The 10,703-nt window shown below is 46.4% G+C and overlaps 1 long non-coding RNA gene across 1 annotated transcript; it reads left to right on the top strand.

The window, feature by feature from the left end:
- Positions 1-7,565: 7,565 nt before the first annotated feature.
- On the top strand, positions 7,566-9,580 carry LOC119276632. Its single transcript, XR_005136680.1, has 2 exons — positions 7,566-7,803; positions 8,469-9,580. It is a non-coding gene; the product is annotated as an uncharacterized LOC119276632 (long non-coding RNA).
- The last annotated feature ends 1,123 nt before the right edge of the window (positions 9,581-10,703 follow it).

Genomic DNA, 10,703 nt, shown 5'->3' with positions numbered 1-10,703 from the left:
CATCCTTTATCGGTCGTTATGTACTATGTAGTAGTAATGTCATGTGCGTCCTCATGTGAGAATTATAGGGAGGGAAATAGGAAGTGCTTCACCACTTATTTTGCTTCGTATAGGTTTCAACAATTTTCAAGAAAATCCAACCATTTTCCTATTTAATAATAACCACTTTCTTGCACCTACGAAAATGCCACAAGCACATAGCCACATACTGCAACATAGTTCTAGCTTTAACATGACTGAAGTACTTTCAGCTAAGTTAAGATCCTTGGATATACACTAGTTCTTTTCTGTCAATTAGCACAATCACAATTAAAAATTGCAAGGGCAATCTAGAACAAGATTGTCTTTTGAACTTAATGTTTTCATCTTTTGTTCTTTCGTATATACAAAGTGCTAACAACAACGCGCTATATGACTGCCAGCTGGGATTTTTGTTCCTCCCGTAGATTTCCCGAGCTAAGGCTAAAAGTTTTGGGTGAAGAAGACGAAGAAAATATAGAATTCGCTGATTTGGGACTTTGTCTTGAGAGCTCATGAGTTCTTGCTTGCATGCTCTATGTAAGGAAGGACTATAGACAAAACAACCTTAGGAAGAGGCAAAACATGAGAGCCAGGTTGTTTGATCTGGGAACAAGTATGATGCATCCTTGATGGATACACAGTAGTGTATATCTTGGTGTTTTACCATGAAGCCTCCAAATATATACCATCTAGATCAAAAAAATATTGCTGGGCAAATCATAATTCATCACTTTTGTACAACACTAGATAGCGTCAACTCTGTATGCAAACTTTTAGACTCCACAAATATTTTGAAGTCTAAGTTGACTTACCATCTAACATGGTTGTATATAAATGATGTAGAAATAAAAGTAGAACGATGTAGACCAAAAATAAACTTATTGTATTTAGTCTTACTAGAAACGTGTTAACGTGTACTTCCTGTCATCTAAGATACATGGTGACAACAATTGTGTCCTTTCCAGTTTGCTTCTATGCATTACTTTCATTTCTATGAGTAAAATCTTGTCCTCATAGTTAGCTTACTTTAATTAGACATTTACTGCATGCAACAAGCACACCGCCTATAAAACACCATCTATCAACAAGACGCAATGTGTTGCCGCGTGGGTATGGCTCTTTATCACATCATCATTTGGCACTATTCCTACGGGAGGCTACACTAGGATGGTCTAATCTAGCAATAGTCATGCAATAATCATCTAAGTTTCTTTCATCTTATTGCAGTAGAGTTGTGCCATGTTCTAGCAAGAATAAATGATCCCTAATAGAGATATACTATCAACATGTATTCCTTGTTTAGTAACATGCAACATGAAATGGTGGCAATAAATTTGCTTCTTTCCATCTTATTTTCGTACATCCACAATTTTACATACAATAATCTTTTTTTGCCAATAGAAACTTGTATTACTCAAACTCCAACAGTGTTACAATCTAAAGCAGCAAGTTGCAAAACTCTGGGAGGTCTAGAACCTAACCAAGTCATGGTTCTACCTTCCTCTCTACAGAGATAGCTAGACAATCACTAACTTTATTTTGGGGTCTATGAATATGAGTAATAGTAGTCTCCCAAAGACTCATCATCAGCTTGATCTCTCTAATAAGATAAGCATAAATTGATCTGTTGATTCCATTTGTCAGCACCAGCTTGACTACTTCCAAGGAATCAACCTCCAATTCGATAGGCAACTCGGTTCTCATAAGGGTAGAAGATAAACCCTCCATACAAGTGCATAGTTCTGTTTCCAAGCCATCATGGCATTTATACAATGTACGACATGCAAAAAGATGATTGCACCATTAGAATCTCTCAAAACCATACCAACACCTGCGTGTAGTAGCGCCTGGGTATTTGATACTGGTTCTGTTGCTCATATTTGCAACTCGAAACAGGGGCTATGGATTAGACGAAGATTGGCTAAGGACAAGGTGATGATGCGCGTCAGAAATAGTTCCAAGGTCGATGTGATCGCTGTCGGCACACTACCTCTACATCTACCTTCGGGATTAGTTTTAGACCTGAATAATTGTTATTTGGTGCCAGCGTTGAGCATGAACATTATATCTGGATATTGTTTGATGCAAGACGGTTATTCATTTAAATCAGAGAATAATGGTTGTTCTATATATATATGAGTAATATCTTTTATGGTCATGCACCCTTGATGAGTGGTCTATTTTGTTGAATCTCGATCGCGGTGATACACATGTTCATAATATTGAAGCCAAAAGATGCAAAGTTAGTAATGATAGTGAAACTTATTTGTGGCACTACCGTTTAGGTCATATTGGTGTAAAGCACATGAAGAAACTCCATGCTGATGGGCTTTTGGAATCACTTGATGCTTGCGAACCATGCCTCATGGGCAAGATGACTAAGACTCCGTTCTCCGAAACAATGGAGCGAGCCACCGACTTACTGGAAATAATACATACCGATGTATGCGGTCCGATGAGTGTTGAGGCCCGCGGTGGGTATCGTTATTTTCTGACCTTCACAAATGATTTGAGCAGATATGGGTATATCTACTTAATGAAACATAAGTATGAAACATTTGAAAAGTTCAAGGAATTTCAGAGTGAAGTGGAAAATCATCGTAACAAGAAAATAAAGTTTCTACGATCTGATCGTGGAGGCGAATATTTGAGTTACGAGTTTGGTCTTCATTTGAAACAATGTGGAATAGTTTCGCAACTCACGCCACCTGGAACACCACAGCATAATGGTGTGTCCGAACATCATAACCATACTTTATTAGATATGTTGCGATCTGTGATGTCTCTTACTGATTTATCGCTATCGTTTTGGGGTTATGCTTTAGAGACGGCTGCATTCACGTTAAATAGGGCACCATCTAAATCCGTTGAGACGACACCATATGAACTATGGTTTGGCAAGAAACCTAAGCTGTTGTTTCTTAAAGTTTGGGGCTGCGATGCTTATGCAAAAAAGCTTCAACCTGATAAGCTCGAACCCAAATTAGAGAAAAGCGTCTTCATAGGATACCCAAAGGAAACTGTTGGGTACACCTTCTATCACAGATCCAAAGGCAAGATATTCGTTGCTAAGAATGGATCCTTTCTAGAGAAGGAGTTTCTCTCAAAAGAAGTGAGTGGGAGGAAAGTAGAACTAGATGAGGTAATTGTACCTTCTCCCAAATTGGAAAGTAGTTTATCACAGAAATTAGTTCCAGTGATTCCTACACCAATTAGTGAGGAAGCTAATGATGATGATCATGAAACTTCAGATCAAGTTACTCGTAGGTCGACCAGAATACGGTCTACACCAAAGTGGTACGGTAATCCTATTCTGGAAGTCATGTTACTAGACGATGATGAACCTACAAACTATGAGGAAGCGATGATGATCCCAGATTCCGTGAAATGGCTTGAGGCCATGAAATCTGACATGGGATCCATGTATGAGAAGAAAGTGTGGACTTTGGTGGACTTGCCCAATGATCGGCAAGCCATAGAAAATAAATGGATCTTCGAGAAGAAGACTAACGCTGACGGTAATGTTACTATCTACAAAGCTCGACTTGTTGTGAAAGGTTTTCGACAAGTTCAAGGACTTGACTACGATGAGACCTTCTCACCCGTAGTGATGCTTAAGTCTGTCTGAATCATGTTAGCAATTTCTGCATTTTATGATTATGAAACTTGGCAAATTGATGTCAAAACTGCATTCCTTAATGGATTTCTTAAACAAGAGTTGTATATGATGCAACCAGAAGGTTTTGTCGATCCATAAGGTGCTAACAAAGTATGCAAGCTCCAGCGATTCATTTATGGAGTGGTGCAAGCCTCTCGGAGTTGGAATATATGCTTTGATAATGTGATCAAAGCATATGGTTTTATACAGACTTTTGGAGAAGCCTGTATTTACAAGAAAGTGAGTGGGAGCTCTGTAGCATTTCTAATATTATATGTGGATGACATATTGTTGATTGGAAATAATACAGAATTTTTGGATAGCATAAAAGGATACTTGAATAAGATTTTTTCAATGAAAGACCTCGGTGAAGCTGCTTATATATTGGGCATCAAGATCTATAGAGATAGATCAAGACACTTAATTGGACTTTCACAAAGCACATACTTGATAAAGTTTTGAAGAAGTTCAAAATGGATCAGTCAAAGAAAGGGTTCTTGCCTGTGTTACAAGGTGTGAAGTTGAGTTAGACACAATGCCCGACCACTTCAGAAGATAGAGAGAAAATGAAAGTCATTCCCTATGCCTTAGCCATAGGTTCTATCATGTACGCAGTGTTGTGTACCAGACCTGATGTGTGCTTGCTATAAGTTTAGCAGGGAGGTACCTAAGTAATCCAAGAGTGGATCACTGGACAGCGGTCAAGAACATCCTGAAATACCTAAAAAGGACTAAGGATATGTTTCTTGTTTATGGAGGTGACAAAGATCTTGTCGTAAATGGTTACATTGATGCAAGCTTTGACACTGATCAGGATGAATCTAACTCGCAAACCAGATACGTATTTATATTGAATGGTGGAGTTGTCAGTTGGTGCAGTTCCAAGCCGAGCGTCGTGGCGGGATCTACGTGTGAAGCGGAGTACATAGCTGCTTCAGAAGCACCAAATGAAGGAGTCTGGATGAAGGGGTTCATATCCGATCTAGGTGTAATACCTAGTGCATCGGGTCTAATGAAAATCTTTTGTGACAATGCTGGAGCAATTGCCTTGGCAAAGGAATCCAGATTTCACAAGAGATCCAAACGCATCAAGAGACGCTTCAATTCCATCCGCGATCAAGTCAAGGAGGGAGACATAGAGATTTGCAAAATACATACGGATTTGAATGTTGCAGACTCGTTGACTAAGCCTCTTCCACAAGCAAAACATGATCAACACCAAGACTCCATGGGTGTTAGAATCATTACTATGTAATCTAGATTGTTGACTCTAGTGCAAGTGGGAGACTGAAGGAAATATGCCGTAGAGGCAATAATAAAGTTGTTATTTATATTTCCTTATATCATGATAAATGTTTATTATTCATGCTAGAAGTGTATTAACCGGAAACTTGGTACATGTGTGAATACATAGACAAAACAAAGTGTCCCTAGTATGACTCTACTTGACTAGCTCATAAATCAAAGATGGTTATGTTTCCTGACCATAGACATGTGTTGTCATTTGATGAACGAGATCACGTCATTAGAGAATGATGTGATGGACAAGACCCATACGTTAGCTTAGCATAATGATCGTTAAGTTTTATTGCTATTGCTTTATTCATAACTTATACATGTTCCTCTGACTATGAGATTATGCAAGTCCCGAATACCGAAGGAACACCTTGTGTGCTATCAAACGTCACAACGTAACTGGGTGATTATAAAGATGCTCTACAAGTGTCTCCAAAGGTGTTTGTTGGGTTGGCATAGATCGAGAATAGGATTTGTCACTCCGCGTATCGGAGAGGTATCTCTGGGCCCTCTCGGTAATGCTCATCACTATAAGCCTTGCAAGCAATGTGACTAATGAGTTAGTTACGGGGTGATGCATTACAGAATGAGTAAAGAGACTTGCCAGTAAAGAGATTTAACTAGGTATGTTGATACCGATGATCGAATCTCGGGTAAGTAACATACCGATGACAAAGGGAACAATGTATGTTGTTGTGCGGTTTGATCGATAAAGATCTTCGTAGAATATGTAGGAGCCAATATGAGCATCTAGGTTCCACTATTGGTTATTGATCGGAGATGTGTCTCGATCATGTCTACATAGTTCTCGAACCCGTAGGGTCCGCACGCTTAATCTTCGATACGATTTGTATTATGAGTTATGTGTTTTGGTGCAAGAGTTTGTTCGGAGTCCCAGATGAGATCACAGACATGACGAGGAGTCTCAAAATGGTCGAGAGGTAAAGATTCATATATTGGAAGGCTATATTCGAACATCGGAATGGTTCCGAGTGATTCAGATATTTTTTCGGAGTACCGAGGGGTTACCGAAACCCCTCGAGGAGGTTTTGGGCCAACATGGGCCTAAGGGAGAGAGAGGGAAGACCGCGGGGGGTGGTCGTGCCCCCCCCTCCTAGCGAGTCCGAATAGGACAAGGAGGAGGGGGCGGCACCCCCCTTCCCTTTCCCTTTCCCTCTCCTTCCTATTCCCTCCAATGGAGAAAGGAAAGGGGGGGCGAATCCTACTTGGACTAGGAGTCCAAGTAAGACCCCCCCCCATGGAGCGCACCTCCTAGCCGCCGGCCTCTCTCCCCCTCCTTTATATATGTGGGCAGGGGGCACCCAAAGGCACATCAATTGTTCTCTCTTCCATGTGCGGTGCCCCCCTCCATAGTTTACTCCTCCGGTCATAGCATCGTAGTGCTTAGGCGAAGCCCTGCAGAAATCACATCACCAACACCGTCACCACACCGTCGTGCTGACAGAACTCTGCCTCAACCCTCTACTGGATCAAGAGTTCAAGGGATGTCATCGAGATTAACGTGTGCTGAACACGGAGGTGTCGTACGTTTGGTACTTGGATCGGTTGAATCGTGAAGACGTTCGACTACATCAACCGCGTTAACCTAATGCTTCCGCTTTTGGTCAATGAGGGTACGTGTACACACTCTCCCCCTCTCATTGCTATGTATATCTTAGATAGATCTTGCGCGATCGTAGGATTTTTTTTGAAATTGCACACTACGTTCCTCAACACCAGATGCCAGTCGTGCAACAGCGTCACGTCTGGATATGGTAACGACACGCGATTTTCCTAGTGCCATTTGGCTTGGTGCACCTGCATGCTGATGCGCTGGCGTGGCCAGCGCAAAGACTACAGCGGAGGAGAGCGGAGGCAGGGAGAGAGTTGGCAGGGGGCCTTGCCGGAGAAGAACCCTATCTTTGCCGGCGACAGGGGAACAGAGAGGGTGGCGAGATGGGGACGGGGGGCTTCTGGAAGCGGATGAGGACGGCCCCCACCTGCACGCTCGGATTAAAAAGGATGCCCGCCCTCGCTAATGGGTGGGCCCACGGTGGTTGGCCATCATAAATTATGTTGACCGCGGCAGGTGGACGGCCGCCGCGTGTGGACGAGGCGGACACCGAGAAGGCGCGTGGCGCGTCAGCGCCAACGCATTTCGGCCCCAAATTTGGAACGCAAATGGGTCTGCGTGGATGAGAAGCGCATGCATTTTGCGATTGGTCAGCGTGCTGGGCCACCGTTTTTGCCCGAGTAGACCCAAAAAAGTACAGCGGCGGACGATATGTGTACTCCGGTTGGAGTTGCCCTTACATGTGTGATCAAAATTTGACAGGACGGAGGTACTCCCTCGGTCCCATAATATAAGAGCTTTTTTGACACTAGTGTAGTGTCAAAACACTCTTATATTATGGGACGGAGGGAGTAGCATATAGTAGAGCCAAAATATCAATCATTATTTTAACCTAAAAACAAGGAGAATGCAGTTTCCTTTTATCGTATGGCTAGCCATGTACGCGGTCTTCTTCACGTGGCTGATGAGGTCCACCAACCGCCAGCACCTCGCCTTATCCATTCGCGGATGCTTTGCTTCCATTCATTTATCTTGCCCTATGTAGTTGTGTTGCTTCCTCCTTGATATGTTCTCTCTTTCCACACATCTCTCGATCTGTTCTCTCTTTCCACACATCAACGACCACTGCGTGTAGCTAGATCAGGCAACTCGAGGGGGCTGGAGATCCACTGGACGCTCTCCGGTGATGCTGCACCCGCGGTAGCAGTGGAGACTTTTTGCTGCGGGCTGCAAGTCGGCTCGGCTACCATTCCATGTCCGTGCAACTCCGGCGATCCCGGGCTTCAATTAAATATTCCCATGTCATCAGTGGAAGATTTCTTCTATCTTTGATTTGCCCACATGGTTGTAGCTTTTTGAATCGCTGGTAGCAGCTTTCTTCTTAACGGTTGAATCTTTTTTAAATCACATTTATATCCAGCTTGGGTCCAAATATATGTTTTTCTTTTGCATTTTTTTAAGTCACCGGTTCCAGCTTACCAAATCACCGGTTGTAGCTTCTTATTCAGCTGGTTGTAGCTTTTTTGGATTTCTAGTATCAATTCAAAATCAATGGTTCTAGCTTTTTTCAGCTGATTGAATCTTTTCCAATCACCGGTTCCAGCTTTTCGAATCATTGGTTCCAACTTTTCAGCTTAATTCCTCTTCTTTGCTAGAACCAGGTCTTTTTTTGCTGGAACCGACAAATGATTTTGCTGCGACGAGTTTCTTGCTTGAGATATTTGCTACGATCAGGCGGCGGCGACGCATTTTTGCTGGAACCATATTAATTTTTCCTGGAATCATGAATTTTTTTGCTTCAAGCAATTTACTGGTTTTGCTAGGTGCTCAAGTCGATTTTGCTGCAAACCTTTGTTTTTTTGCTGGAACCAATTTTTGGTTTTGCTACAACTAACCACCAGAGTTCTTTTTTGGGCTCAGATGTGCTTTTCTGCTGGAGTCAGGAGGTGCAGGTCGACAGCGGCGGCGATGGCATGCTATGATGGGCGGCGCCAGTGCAAGTTGCAGAATCCAACGTCTAGCAAAGCTGCATCCGGCAGGGGGGGTTGACGGGGGGATAAACCATGGGTAGCCTCATCCACATCCCAGCAGATTTCGAGACATCAGGGCTAGCCTAACCCCTCAGTATGACTGGTCGCAAGGCCGGCCCCCGTGGTCGGCTGGCGCCAACGGGCCGCCTCCTAGAAGGCGACGCATCCCAGTATGCGCCGAGGGCACGGGCCGATCCCTACCAGGCAGCCCTTTGCCTCCTCAAAGTCTGCACCCACCTGCTACGACAAGTCAGGGCATGGCAACAGTGCCACCTGCCACCCTCGAATCCCGGACAGAACGTGGCCATAGTGTGGGTATACCAGGCGGACATCCCTCACCTGACAAGACACTGTAGCCACGCGGCCCACGATGGTCCCTACGTCGGGGAGGGCCATGCCCCCACGACGGACGGTAGGTGTGGCCTGCCGGTGGCGGGCCCCACCTGCCTGTGTATCACCAGAAGGCGGCAAGGCCTAAGCAGGCGGCCGTCCCTTCCCTTGGAGTCCATGCGCCATTAACTAGAAGTGACGGTGTGGCTATAGTGATCGCCCTCCAGGCGGCGGTATTGTAGCCATACACCCCCCCCCCCGACCAAGCTACCGTCATCAGAGGCAAGGCTACAGTGCGACCTAGTCCTCCTGGCCCACAGGCGGCGGGCCCTACCTGTCGGCCGAGACCGTGACAGTTGGCAGGGCCCACCAGGCGGCGGACCCCAGCTATCAGCAGAGAAGCCGGAGCCCATAGACATTGACGGGCGGGTCCTACGACCAGCTGGATTACCATTGTACCCCTGGGGGTAGGCCTATATAAGCCCCCCAGGGTCACCCATGCAAAGGGTTCAACCCCTAGTTCACCATTCCACCCACATAGGTAAGGAGGAGTAGAGCAAGCTTGCCTTCTTCCTCCTCTAGCCGAAACAGCTCAAGGAGCACTTTGTAGCCCGCTATTTGATCATAGTGATGCAGACACCCCGCAGAGCAGGATTAGGGGTGTTATATCCACGGAGAACCCCGAACCTGGGTAAGACCCGATGTTGTTTGAAGTCTTGCCTACTCCCGTTTTTAGAGCCCGACAATGTTCTATTGACCCCATACATGATTAGCCACCCGTTGGCATATGTCGAGGAAATACCATGACATTTGGCGCCCACCGTGGGGCAAGGCACACCGTTGGCCGGAGACACGTTCTGGACGGGAACCTGTTTCCTTCCCCGTGAGCGCAGCCAGCCTAGCTCGCCCGATGGCGCTTGCGCCAATGCTTTGCAGGGCGTGGAGGCCGCCTGCGCTGCGAGCTCCCTTGACGATCTCGTCGGCGGAGTACACCTCACCGACAAGCTCTGAGAGCTGCCTCGTCGACCTCCTCGGCAAGCTCCACATCGCCAACGAGCTCGCCTCCGATCTGGAGTCCGTCGGCTCCACCGATCCGCCCGTCGAGATGATCATCGACTCCGACGCGGTAGATGTTGATGCCTACCCCGACCACGTAGAGATCATCGACGACCCGCTCCCTCGCGTAGACAGCATCACCGGCGCCAGCACCGTCACATAGGTGTTGGTCATCAGTCAGGATGGAACCTCTGCCGGAGCGGACCGGGACCCGATCCGGGCCGCCCTGTGAGCCCTCGCCACTCCGGTTGGGGATGATGCGGATAGTGCGATGCTAGAGGCACACCGCCTCTCGCTCCTCGATAGCGCCAACCAGTTGGCTGCCACGAGGCGCCTTAATGACGCCTACTAGCATGAGATTGACCGCGCCGTAGGCAGCACTCCGGCTTCTGGAGAGCCCAGCCAGCTGGGCGCAATCCGACAATGCGGCGCCGCCATCACCGGCATGTTGGGAGCTGTCTGTCTGGTCTATGCTACCCCCATCGAGAACCTGCGCGCTGCTCAGGCGGCAGCAGACGAGCTGGACAACCTGGAGGGCGATGAGAAGCGCTGCATGACGGAGCACCTCCATCGGCTCCTCGATGCGGCTGCCACGCAGCAGGAAGCCGGTTGCCGCGCGTTGGAACCCGGCATGCAAGATGAGAACCGTCACCCTCGCCGAGAGCATGGTGCGACCTCTCGGTCCCCGACAGTCGGCTCTCACGGCCGAAGGAACTCGGATCCGGTTGCCAGCCGCAGT

This window comes from Triticum dicoccoides, chromosome 3B (genome assembly GCF_002162155.2).
Source record: "Triticum dicoccoides isolate Atlit2015 ecotype Zavitan chromosome 3B, WEW_v2.0, whole genome shotgun sequence".
Lineage (NCBI taxonomy): Eukaryota > Viridiplantae > Streptophyta > Magnoliopsida > Poales > Poaceae > Triticum > Triticum dicoccoides.
The sequence above is the reverse complement of the archived record's forward strand: the minus strand, read 5'-3'. Positions and strand labels throughout refer to the sequence as shown.